The sequence below is a fragment of the Limulus polyphemus genome, unplaced genomic scaffold, assembly GCF_000517525.1.
Source record: "Limulus polyphemus unplaced genomic scaffold, Limulus_polyphemus-2.1.2 Scaffold96, whole genome shotgun sequence".
Classification (NCBI taxonomy): Eukaryota; Metazoa; Arthropoda; class Merostomata; order Xiphosura; family Limulidae; genus Limulus; species Limulus polyphemus.
In genome coordinates this window covers 143,000-153,711 of record NW_013665706.1, presented here as the reverse complement: position 1 = coordinate 153,711, position 10,712 = coordinate 143,000, and the positions used below count along the sequence as shown (strand labels likewise).

Genomic DNA, 10,712 nt, shown 5'->3' with positions numbered 1-10,712 from the left:
ACACCCCACAGTGCGGAACGTCACTCTTACAACGTACCTACACCCCACAGTGCGGAACGTCACTCTTACAACGCACCTACACCCCACAGTGCGGAACGTCACTCTTACAACGTACCTACACCCCACAGTGCGGAACGTCACTCTTACAACGTACCTACACCCCACAGTGCGGAACGCATTATTCCGGCAACAGATCACAAATCATAAATCATTAAATTCATACACCTATCCTTTATCACGTTAAGACAAAAGAACTACCCTTCAATCAGTGGTTAATCGGTAAGCTGAGGAGTTTATAGTTATAACGTTCAAATTCAGATCTCAGTCTCTGTTTCTGTTTGTTTGTCTGTTTATTGTTAAGCACAAAGCTACGCAATGGGCTATCCATGGTGTGCCCATCACAGGTATCGAAACCCGATTTTTAGCGTTACAAGCTTTCAGATTTACCGCTGAGCTGCCGGAGGGCAGTCACAGTCTCTGCGGTGTGCTCAGAACAGATAGCTCTTAGTGCAGCTTTGCGTTTAGGAATAAACAACCAAATCTTTCAACCTTAAAAAATTAAACATAAAAGTTAAATCTGTTATTTGTATGCGTCAAATGTTTTTACATATAGATGAACAAACAAATTATCATTATACACCTTCGAAGCTGTTAAGTACAAGGTGTCTTGAAACCATCTTAACATAATTGTTTACTTGTGTTTCAAAAGCCAAGAGCATTGAATTTACTACCTATATATGCTACCAGTTGTGTACCTTGCGTAATTGTTTACACGTGTAACGCAGACAGTATCTGCTCTAATACTTCATATATTTATAAATAAAAATTGATCAATTTGTTATCATAATCTCTAGACACCTATATATGCTTCCTGGGTTCGAAACTCGAGAAATATTTCACCATCTTTATGATAAATTATGAAGCCTATTTATCTAAGATTTCAAATTAGTAGTTTAATCTAGCATTAGGGACCTCAGTGTAATATTTTAACTAAGGATTAAAAGAATTGCACAACTTCTAGTACTGGTATTGTTTATAAATAATATGTTTTTAACCAATTTAGAACAATTTTTCACATAGGCGTTGATAATTAATTATAAAAAAAACTGTATAATGTGAGTATAATATGGCAAACCTAGAAATTGAAGGAAATTAATGTACATTCCTTCCAAGGGAATTAAATCTTTCTTTGAAGATGATAGGTTAAAGACTGTAATGTTATAGTCTGTTCTGAGTGCTTGAATAAAAAATAATAGCGCAGATTTTTAGAAACCAAATAAATATGTTAACAACTAGATGGCGTTGTCATAAACTATTCTTGAATACAGAAAATCCATTAACCGAGAAAACAAAATTTCTTTAGTCTCCAAGCGGAGCAAAGAACTGATAGTCGAGTTCTAGCAACGGTGTGAAATACTTTTTCAAACTAGACTGAAAAGAACGTTGATCATCAAAACATAGCCTTGACTCGAATTGCCATTTCTGAACACCATCCGCGGTAAGATATTTTCTAAACTCATTTGTGGATAAAGCCGTTAGCATACTTGAAGCCTCATATGAAAATAAAAATGTGATTTAGTGTTTCCTATTGGCTTTAAGAAAATATTGTTTAATGTATGAAAAGTAATAGGCATTTATTTGACACGTGGATTGACTTAGTTGTTATTTTTGATATATTGTTTAGTTGACAAAAAAAAGATAGAATAATTATGCACAAAAAGTACCTAGTACTCTCAAGTAACTTAGGGAAATTATATTAACTATTGTAACAAGATAGCAGTTTTACAGGCATGATTCTTCTGGTGATTATCTTTTAATGACTTAGCAAGGGAGTAGTCACATTAATTATAATTAAATGAGCAGTAATAATCAATAACTCAAATTCAAAGTAATCTTTAGTGTGCAAATTCTGACTTCATGATTAAGCGAAGATATAAAATCACCATCAATTTTCTGTGAAGTTTCAAAACGTTTGACTATTACCAGTTTTTCTCTAATTAAACCTTAATATTGATTGCATAACCAGAGACAATTACAGCCATACAATATAATAATGTTATTAGGAAAAACAAAAGTTCTATACCTCTGGATATTTAATAAAACATTTCACATTAATCTCTTTCATAACTTGAATTCGATGTTTCCCAAAAATTATATTAATATAAATGAATATCATAAATTAACAAAGTTTGTGTCAACAATTCCTCTCATGCCCAAAACTGCGTTTGAACAGTTGAAAGAGATTGTTTGTTTGTTTTTGAATTTCGCGCAAAGCTACACGAGGGCTATCTGCGCTAGCCGTCCCTAATTTAGCAGTATAAGACTATAGGAAAATGCAGCTAGTCATCACCACCCACCGCCAACTCTTGGGCTACTCTTTTAATAACGAGGAGTGGGATTAACCGTCACATTATAACGCCCCCACGGCTGAAAGGGCGAGCATGTTTGGCGGGACGGGGGATTCGAAACCGCGACCCTCAGAATGCGAGTCGAGCTCCCTAACCACCTGGCCATGCCGGACCGTTGAAAGAGATATACACGTTGGATATTGCTACATGAAAAGTTTGAAAATGAGGTGCTAAAACGCAGCTTTACCCGTATGTGTGGAGTAAAGTTTCTTTTTTTCTGTGATTTCTCGCACTACATGCGAGTGCTCTACCAACTGACACAAATACTGAACACACTAGAAATTGTTAATAATTCACTTTTTTCTAATAAAATCGTAATTTCACCGGTATATTTAAATTTGGCAGTTAAATATCTAACATTTTAACTTTTCTTTGGGTTACTTTGAATAACCAAACTCTACCTATAAGCAACAACAATTCTTAGCAAACATTTAATTTCATCAAAAAAGCAAAATCACATTACTATTAGTTTAAATGTCTGTATTATGAGGACCATGTATTATGCGTGTAATAAAGTTAGTCTTTAAAACTGCATTTGCTCCATTGAAACACCCTAAAATTTTCTCCTTATCTTTCAGTTTTTATCACTTTTATTTCGTATTAATTATTTATATTTTAAACTGTTTCAAATGTCACTTCGTTTTCAAACTAAAATATTTTATTTGTTCTACCACTGAACCGTTTGTTTATTTGTTTGTTTTAGAGCATAGCCACATTGAGCTATCTGTTGTGTCCACCGCGGGGAATCGAACCCCGGCATTTAGCGTCGTAAATCCGTAAACTTACCACTGGCCCAGTGTAAAATAATTTCTCTGTGCCACTTAATATGCCTCCTTTTGAAGTTATTTTGTTATAGAGATAACCTAATAAAATAAAGTGTACCACTTGGAATCCTCCTATTGCACGTCAACGATTTTCCTGCGTATATTATCATAAGGCTCTCTAGTCTTAGTCCATATACTCATATTTTAAAAGTCTGCGAACATGACATGAAAGCACATGGTAATATGACACTTAAACCATGTAATGAGGATAAGAACTGAAAGGTTTCTTCTTTTTTTCTGTCTCTAAGTGGTTTGTACAGCAGTGTCTTTTGTTAATTTTAATCGGAAATACTTGACAGGAAATTGCATCTGTCTTTATGATAAGAAGGAAATCAAATTGTAGATATTGGTTTTAGGAGCATAGAAACAAAAAGTCAGAGTATTCTATAATAAATGGTTATAATTTAAATGTGTGCTTGAGTCGCCACAGAGCCAGAGCTAAATTGGGACGACTAGCGCAAATAGCCCTCGTGTAGCTTTGCGCGAAATTAAAAAAAAAAAAAAAAAAAGACAACGCTATTTCTTTCTCTTTTTTTTAGTGTCTGGATAAATTTTATACTTACATGGTTCAAAAGTGCCTTTAAGGTTCCAAGGCCTGGTTTCTTTCACCTGTTTTTGTTATAATATACCTGAGATGTACGAATTCAATTTTATATTGCAATAATTGGAGATTAAAAATTGTTTGTCTAGTCGTTTTTTGTTTTGTTTTTGTTTTGTTTTTTGTTTTCTGAAAGCCGTTTCCGGTTCATTCTGATATTTTGAGCGAGGAAAATGACAAAGAAAAAGAAAAACGTGGATAATGTAAAAGCGATTTAGCGGAGTCCGTTTAATTGTACATAATTTTTCATGACTTCTTAAAGACTTTTTTTGAATAATCTAAGCTGGAAGTACTTATATTTTTTACCTAAGTAACTGTAAACTGCCAGTCACTTGGTAATGTAAAAATGGTCATAGCAAGTAAAGCACTGGTTAAATAAAAAACTGTGACTCAGTGGGTTATAGTTGCCGCAACCAAAAACAATATTATAGTACTGATAAAACAAAATGTACTGTAAAATACAAGCAACGTTAAACGTCTGCTTAGTTGCCGTAAAAAACACTCTTCGCACTTTGAAGCTCTGGATAACGGCCAAATCTCACTATTCGATCAGACAAGAGCAGCCCAAGAGTTGGTTGTGGGTGCTGTTAGCTAGCTGTCTTCCCTCTAATCTATCAACTCAATATTATGAACGGTTTATGTGCAGATAGCTACTGTGTATCTCTATACGCGAAATTCGTAAATAAACGAACAAATTGAAATACCATATAGAAATAGAGAACTAGAAAATATTAATATCATTCAGTATGAAAAACAAATAAAATAATTTAGAAATGGATTTTATAGAAAATTTAGTAAATGTATAATAGTAATATAAAAAATTAAATGTTGTCATACTGAGAGTTCATCCCAATATTAGTGATAAAGGATATAGTGTTTTTATAACCTGCCGTTTCACTAACAGTATCTGTCCCAGAACCAGAAGAAGAGCAGAATTTTGAGCGTGCTTTCGTCATGTTTCATTAGTATTATTTGTTATTGAGTATAAACCGGAAGTTGAACAGATTTTGAAAATTTACGTTTTGTCATTCTGTATCTTTATAATAGTCCTACTTAACTGTTAAATTTCTAAAGGGCATCTTATCTGTTGATGAATGTGTATTTTCTTTATGCAAAATAACAGCTCTTCTATCTAGGTAAGGAAGTGATACTAAATACGGGTAAATTTCTATTCTGATGTTCTTTCACCGTCTGTGTTTTTATATTGTTATGATGACATATAGAACATAGCTCAGGCAGCGTTACTACGCTTAACATAACAACATATATATATGAAACAGTTCAGTTCAAGTTATTAGATTTACATCAACATGACCACATATAAGACCCAGCTCAATCAACCTTACTACATTTACATCAACATGGTAATACGTAACATACAGTCCTGTCAGCGTCACTATTCTTACGTCGGGATGATAACATATAAGTCATAATTCAGTCAGCCTTGCTGCACTTACATCGGCATGATAACATATAAGACACAACTCAGTCAGCCTTACTGCACTTACATCGACATGATAACATACAAGACACAACTCAGTCATCCTTACTACACTTGCAGGGTGGTTGGCTTTCGGAATGAGGTGCATTCAAGGGTGGTGGAGGCAGAAAATTTAACTGAGTTCAAGAAAAGATTGGATGAATACATGAGAATTAAGGGATGGTTATAGTAGAGTGGTTTGAAGGGACATCCTTGATGGGCTAATAAGCTCCTTTTTGTCCCTTTAACATTTTATGAAAAACAAAAAAAAACCATCGACATGATAACATATAAGACATTGCTCAGTCAGCCTTATTGCACTTACATCGACATGATAACATATAAAACAAAATTTAGTTAAGCCTACTAGACTTACATCCGGATACCATAACATATAAAACAAACTTTTATATGTATATTCAAAATAGGTTGTATTCGACCACTCACAATACATTTATACTTTCAGTCAATAATGAAGGTATATAGTTTATTTAAGAAAATAAAGATTTCAACAAACACTCTTTGTCAAAAGGAAGACAACTTTCACTATAGTTAAACATATCAAGGCAGTAAAATTATCTCTTTTATCTGAATAAAAAAGTGTAGAAAAAGAACTCGTATTCAACCGCCGCCGGTTGCTTAGCGTTAAGCTTGAGAGCTTATAACCCTAAAACTCGAGGTTCGATTGTACTCGCAATGAACACAATGCAGATAGCCAACTGTGTAACTTTGTGCTTAAATATAAACAAATTAACATTCCTTGAGAGTATAGGCAGGCTAACAAATATACCCATAAAATACAATCCGTAGACATCATTAAGTAAAATCCATGGTCACATTCTAAGTTTAGTGACAAAAATTGTGTAATTTCCTAATCAAGTAAATTATGCTGGAAAAAAAATGCTAAAAACACTAATGAATAAAAGTTTCATTTAAAAACCAAATATGTAACCGAAGGCAAAAGTTACTGTGAATTAAAATAGGGGGCTAAATTTAACAAAAACAAATCGCAGTTTAAAATTGTGAATACTACAATGAAAGTAGCTATGAATAAAACTTATTTTACATTAGTGCCAGTAGGGTGTTTCACTTTGTAAGGCTTATGTATATCTTAATTTTTTGTTCTATTAAGATAAATGTTTGGAAAATCAGTATGTATAATACTATTTATGGGCACTCTCATCCAAGAAAACCAAAAATCTTATTTTAAAGCTGACACTGGTTTATGTGGCATAACTATTTCTGCTAACCGCTTTTTTTATTAATCCGTAATATGGTGTAGAAAAAAAAACCGGAGAGTATTCTCTTGTAGAATCGTCTTCTCCTGAATTTCCTTACATGGTAAAATATTCACATGACTTAAGCACAAAAGCTTGTAAGACAGCTTTGCTTCTCAGTGGATGTGAAGAATTCAGGCTGTGTCCCTATTTTCCTATCGCGAACATCGTGGTATATAGGTTTATAGAAATGGTTTAAAATGACCTGCTTTTTAAACGTCACATCACTCATGACTGTATCATGACTTTAGCTTTGATTTTAACCTTTATTGGGGTGTCGCCAATAGATGCCGCCACGTATAAAAGGCCATTGATGAAATAAAAGTATACATCGTATTTAAGTTAAGAAATAATGTAAGCATGAAACTTTAAGAAAAATATACAATTTAATTAATCTATATAAATGTAATAGTACTGTCTGTTGTATGTCCATCTAACTACTTCGCAGGGTGTGGATGGATCTTCACCAACATTTGTATGGGGGTTCATTAGGTCAATGCGTGGGTACATACAAATTTTCAGTTTTGCATTTTGCAGTTTTTATGGGCGTATTTTGTATTTTTTACCACTACTTCGCCCCCTGTGGATGGATCTTTACTAGATTTGGCATGAAAGTTTGTTTGGTCGATGTGGAGATACATGTAAATTTGCGGTTTCACATTTTGTGTTTTGCAGTTTTCATGGGTGTTTTTGCGTTTTTACAATTACATATAAAGGAAGCAACATTTCATGTTTTAAGATAAAGGTGCAGATAGCCTAGTTGTATTGCGCCATTAAATGCCAAACAACCAATCTAAGATGACCTTTCATTAATCATGAACTTCCATCCAAGGAGGCGGATACTCCAGCTAGTAAAACAATAAGTTGAAGAGATGTTAAAGAAAAGCTTACTACAAACATATTTGCATGCAAAGTATTAATTTTTTTGTTGTTTGTTAGTTCGCAAGTACAAAGTCACACAATATACTATATATATATATGCTGTGCTCACCACAGATATCGATCATAGCTGTAGAACATGAACAAATATGTGGACGCTTGTTATTTATTTATTTTAATCTTTATTTGTGTATGTTATATCGAACATGCATAGTGTTATTGGTTATATCAGTGCGGGAATAATCTCAAAACTATATATTTGTTTACAATAACTCTTCTGGCGGTCGAGTAAACTTTGTTCACAAAGACCATTGGTGGATCAGTGGTATGCTTATGAACTTACAATGCTAAAATCCGGGGCTCGATTCCCTGCGGTGAACAAAGCGCAGATAAGCCATTGTGTTTCTTCGCGTTAAAACAAAAACAAACAAAATGAACAAATAAAGTTTAAGTGGGCAACAACTTCGTAGATCAGAGAGATACTTGAGGGAAAATATTGGATGACTGATCTATAAAAATAGCTCAGGCAGAAAGGGCGACGTTACAAGAACCATGTCGCATTCACTTCAACCCTTCCGGATACCATATAAACCCCTTGAAAAACTGGTGCTAGCTGACACGCAGATTGCGAGGCAACATTTTTAGGTTTAACCTTTGACTCAAAACTAACGTGGATAAAGCACATAAATAACATATCAACAAAAATTTGGAAACGCACAAACTATGCAAGAAGTCTAACCGGCAAAAACCATGGAACCTCACCAGCCAATATCATAAAAATCATACAAAACATATATACGCCCCATCATTGAATACACCTGCCCCGCATGGATAAACATAGCACCCAAACAAACACATAAATAAACTACAATCAATACATCATCAATATTTATGCACAATTATGCAAACATACATACCATCGCCGATAGACTCTTGCATAATTCTCTCATATATATTTATGTATACCCTTGACGTCATCATCCATTGCATATTTATTTATAAAAGTGTTATGAACGTTAACACAGTGATATTATCAGTGTCATTGTATTATTAATAAACCATACAATTAACGTTTTAAATACATAGTTGATTTAAAAGTAATTCATAAAGAATGCTTTTAAGCTATTGCTATTGGGTCCACATTTATCCAACATCTCACTATGTACTTTAGCTATATAAGACATTTCCAGATGAAGAGATGAAATGATAAAAGTAGAAACAAAAGTCACATTTTCTCATCTTAATTTAACTGAAGTTTCAGGGTTTCTTTAGGGTTAAATCTTATAAGGATTAACAAAATTCAATCCTTATAAAGTATTCGATAATTAGTAAAGTGTAATATTGACGGATGTCTGCCTACTTTCGCTGAATCATCGGTAATCCTTGAGGGGTAATAATGCTAAAAGTGATGGTTCGATCCTTGCGGTTAGCACGGTGCAGATAACCGATTTACCTCGAAGAAAAAAAAAGGCGGACCTCTTCCTCTTCAGATTTACTTAACGCCTATAAAACTTGTCAGAAGAATTATAACACATGAAAATCTTCCCAAGTATAACGTAAATTATCTATATATTTCTTCTCTAAGTGTTAATCTATGATTTAGAATTAAATATATATATCTCCAATACATCGACGAAAAGATAATTCCAACTCTGCAAAAATTAATTCACCCACTCCAACGCAAAGGCAACATGAAACTTCCAATAGCAATGTACAACAAATACTTCCTCCTTCTGCAATACAAAACTTCTTACTGTGACGTGAAATAAGTACATTTTGTTCCCAATACGCAAAAGTCAGGGAACTTCTAACCACGATGAAAAATAACTAAATCTTCCCCGATACAAATATGACTTTAAAAATCAACACGTGACGTAAAACAAGTACCATTCCCAGTACAATAAAATAAACTTTCTGTATCAAAATGTACAATAAGTATATTCGCTTTTAAAATACTGTAGTATTCTCAGATTGACTGATTTGCTCAAATAATTTTAGGTTCAGTTATATTACAGAGTGAATCTGAAGTTGACTAAACGACTGAATTTAAGTTAATAGAATGAAGAGATTGGGCACGTGATATAAAGTGCAACAGGGGCATAGCCAGCACTATAAAATGGTGTAGGTCTTTAAAAACATGGACTTATTCTCTTACTCAAAATTTACCTGAAAGTCAAATGTTTATTTTAAAAAGTTAGAAGATAATGGACCTTTTAGATTGTTTTACTATATTGGAGTGGTCGTTCGAAACTCTCCCAGATCTGGCTACGTTCATGTGTAAAACAGTACTTATTTATATCTAAAAATACAAACACAGTGTGTATACTTATATCAGGATACTGGGCTGTTGCCTTCTACTAGATCAATGAATAAGACAGCAGTTGCAGTCTATCAAGATATATTTTCGTCGACTGACTCACTTTGAAAAATAAGAAGAATTGTGTCAATTCAACGCTTCTTACTTAACAATAAACGTCGAATTTGCCCATAACGACCAGAACTACTTACGTATATGTTCGTTCTCATTCAACATAGTTAAAGCCGTAACATCTAGATAACATCTATTTGGCCACTGAAGGACACTGCTGTCATTGAACTGCTTACACAATGTGCAAAATTGCAGCAATTTATTTTCGGGTGGAGGGTATTATCTACAAAAGAACAAAGGTAACTAGAATTAAACTAACCCAATGGTTTTCTGGACTACGTGTGAAAACTATATTGAATCAGACTAAATCAAAAATTATGAAATTCTTACATTAAAATAAGTCCGTAGAAAATGCAATGTATGCTTGCATACCACAATTCAAAGGTGACAAGGAACTTCTAACGGTGAGGTAAAATAAATTATTCCTCTTCTGCAAATGTTACGTAAAGTAAGCACATTCCTTCTCCAATATAAAAGTGGCAAAGAACTACCATACAAAGCTCTCCAAGTTGCCAAATAAGCTATACGATAACGAGCACATATTTATATTAAATTAAATATTAAAGCCCATTAATTTATAGTTCCGAAATATGATCTATAAAAAAAAGTTGAAGAAAAAAGACCTTACATTATTATTCTTTTACACTGATGGCATGTAAAAGAAAATTATTTCTTTTAATCATTATCACCATTTGGTCATAGACTGTATATACTGGCCCTTGATAATTGAGGAATAGAGATTACGTACATTTCATCATTCTAAGCCTAATTACCTAAATTTTCTCTAACTCGGCCATGTAAGCATTTTAGGTTTATGA

At 33.5% G+C, this 10,712-nt stretch overlaps 1 protein-coding gene across 2 annotated transcripts in view; it reads left to right on the top strand.

Moving 5' to 3' along the window:
* The first annotated feature begins 1,418 nt into the window (after positions 1 to 1,418).
* Positions 1,419 to 10,712, top strand: part of LOC106469421 (dnaJ homolog subfamily B member 6-like) — a 62,101-nt gene continuing 52,807 nt past the window's right edge. For both annotated transcript variants that reach the window (XM_022398634.1, XM_022398641.1), the window contains exon 1: positions 1,419 to 1,498. The gene's annotated coding sequence lies outside the window, so the exon portion shown is untranslated. The remainder of the gene's footprint in view (positions 1,499 to 10,712) is intronic.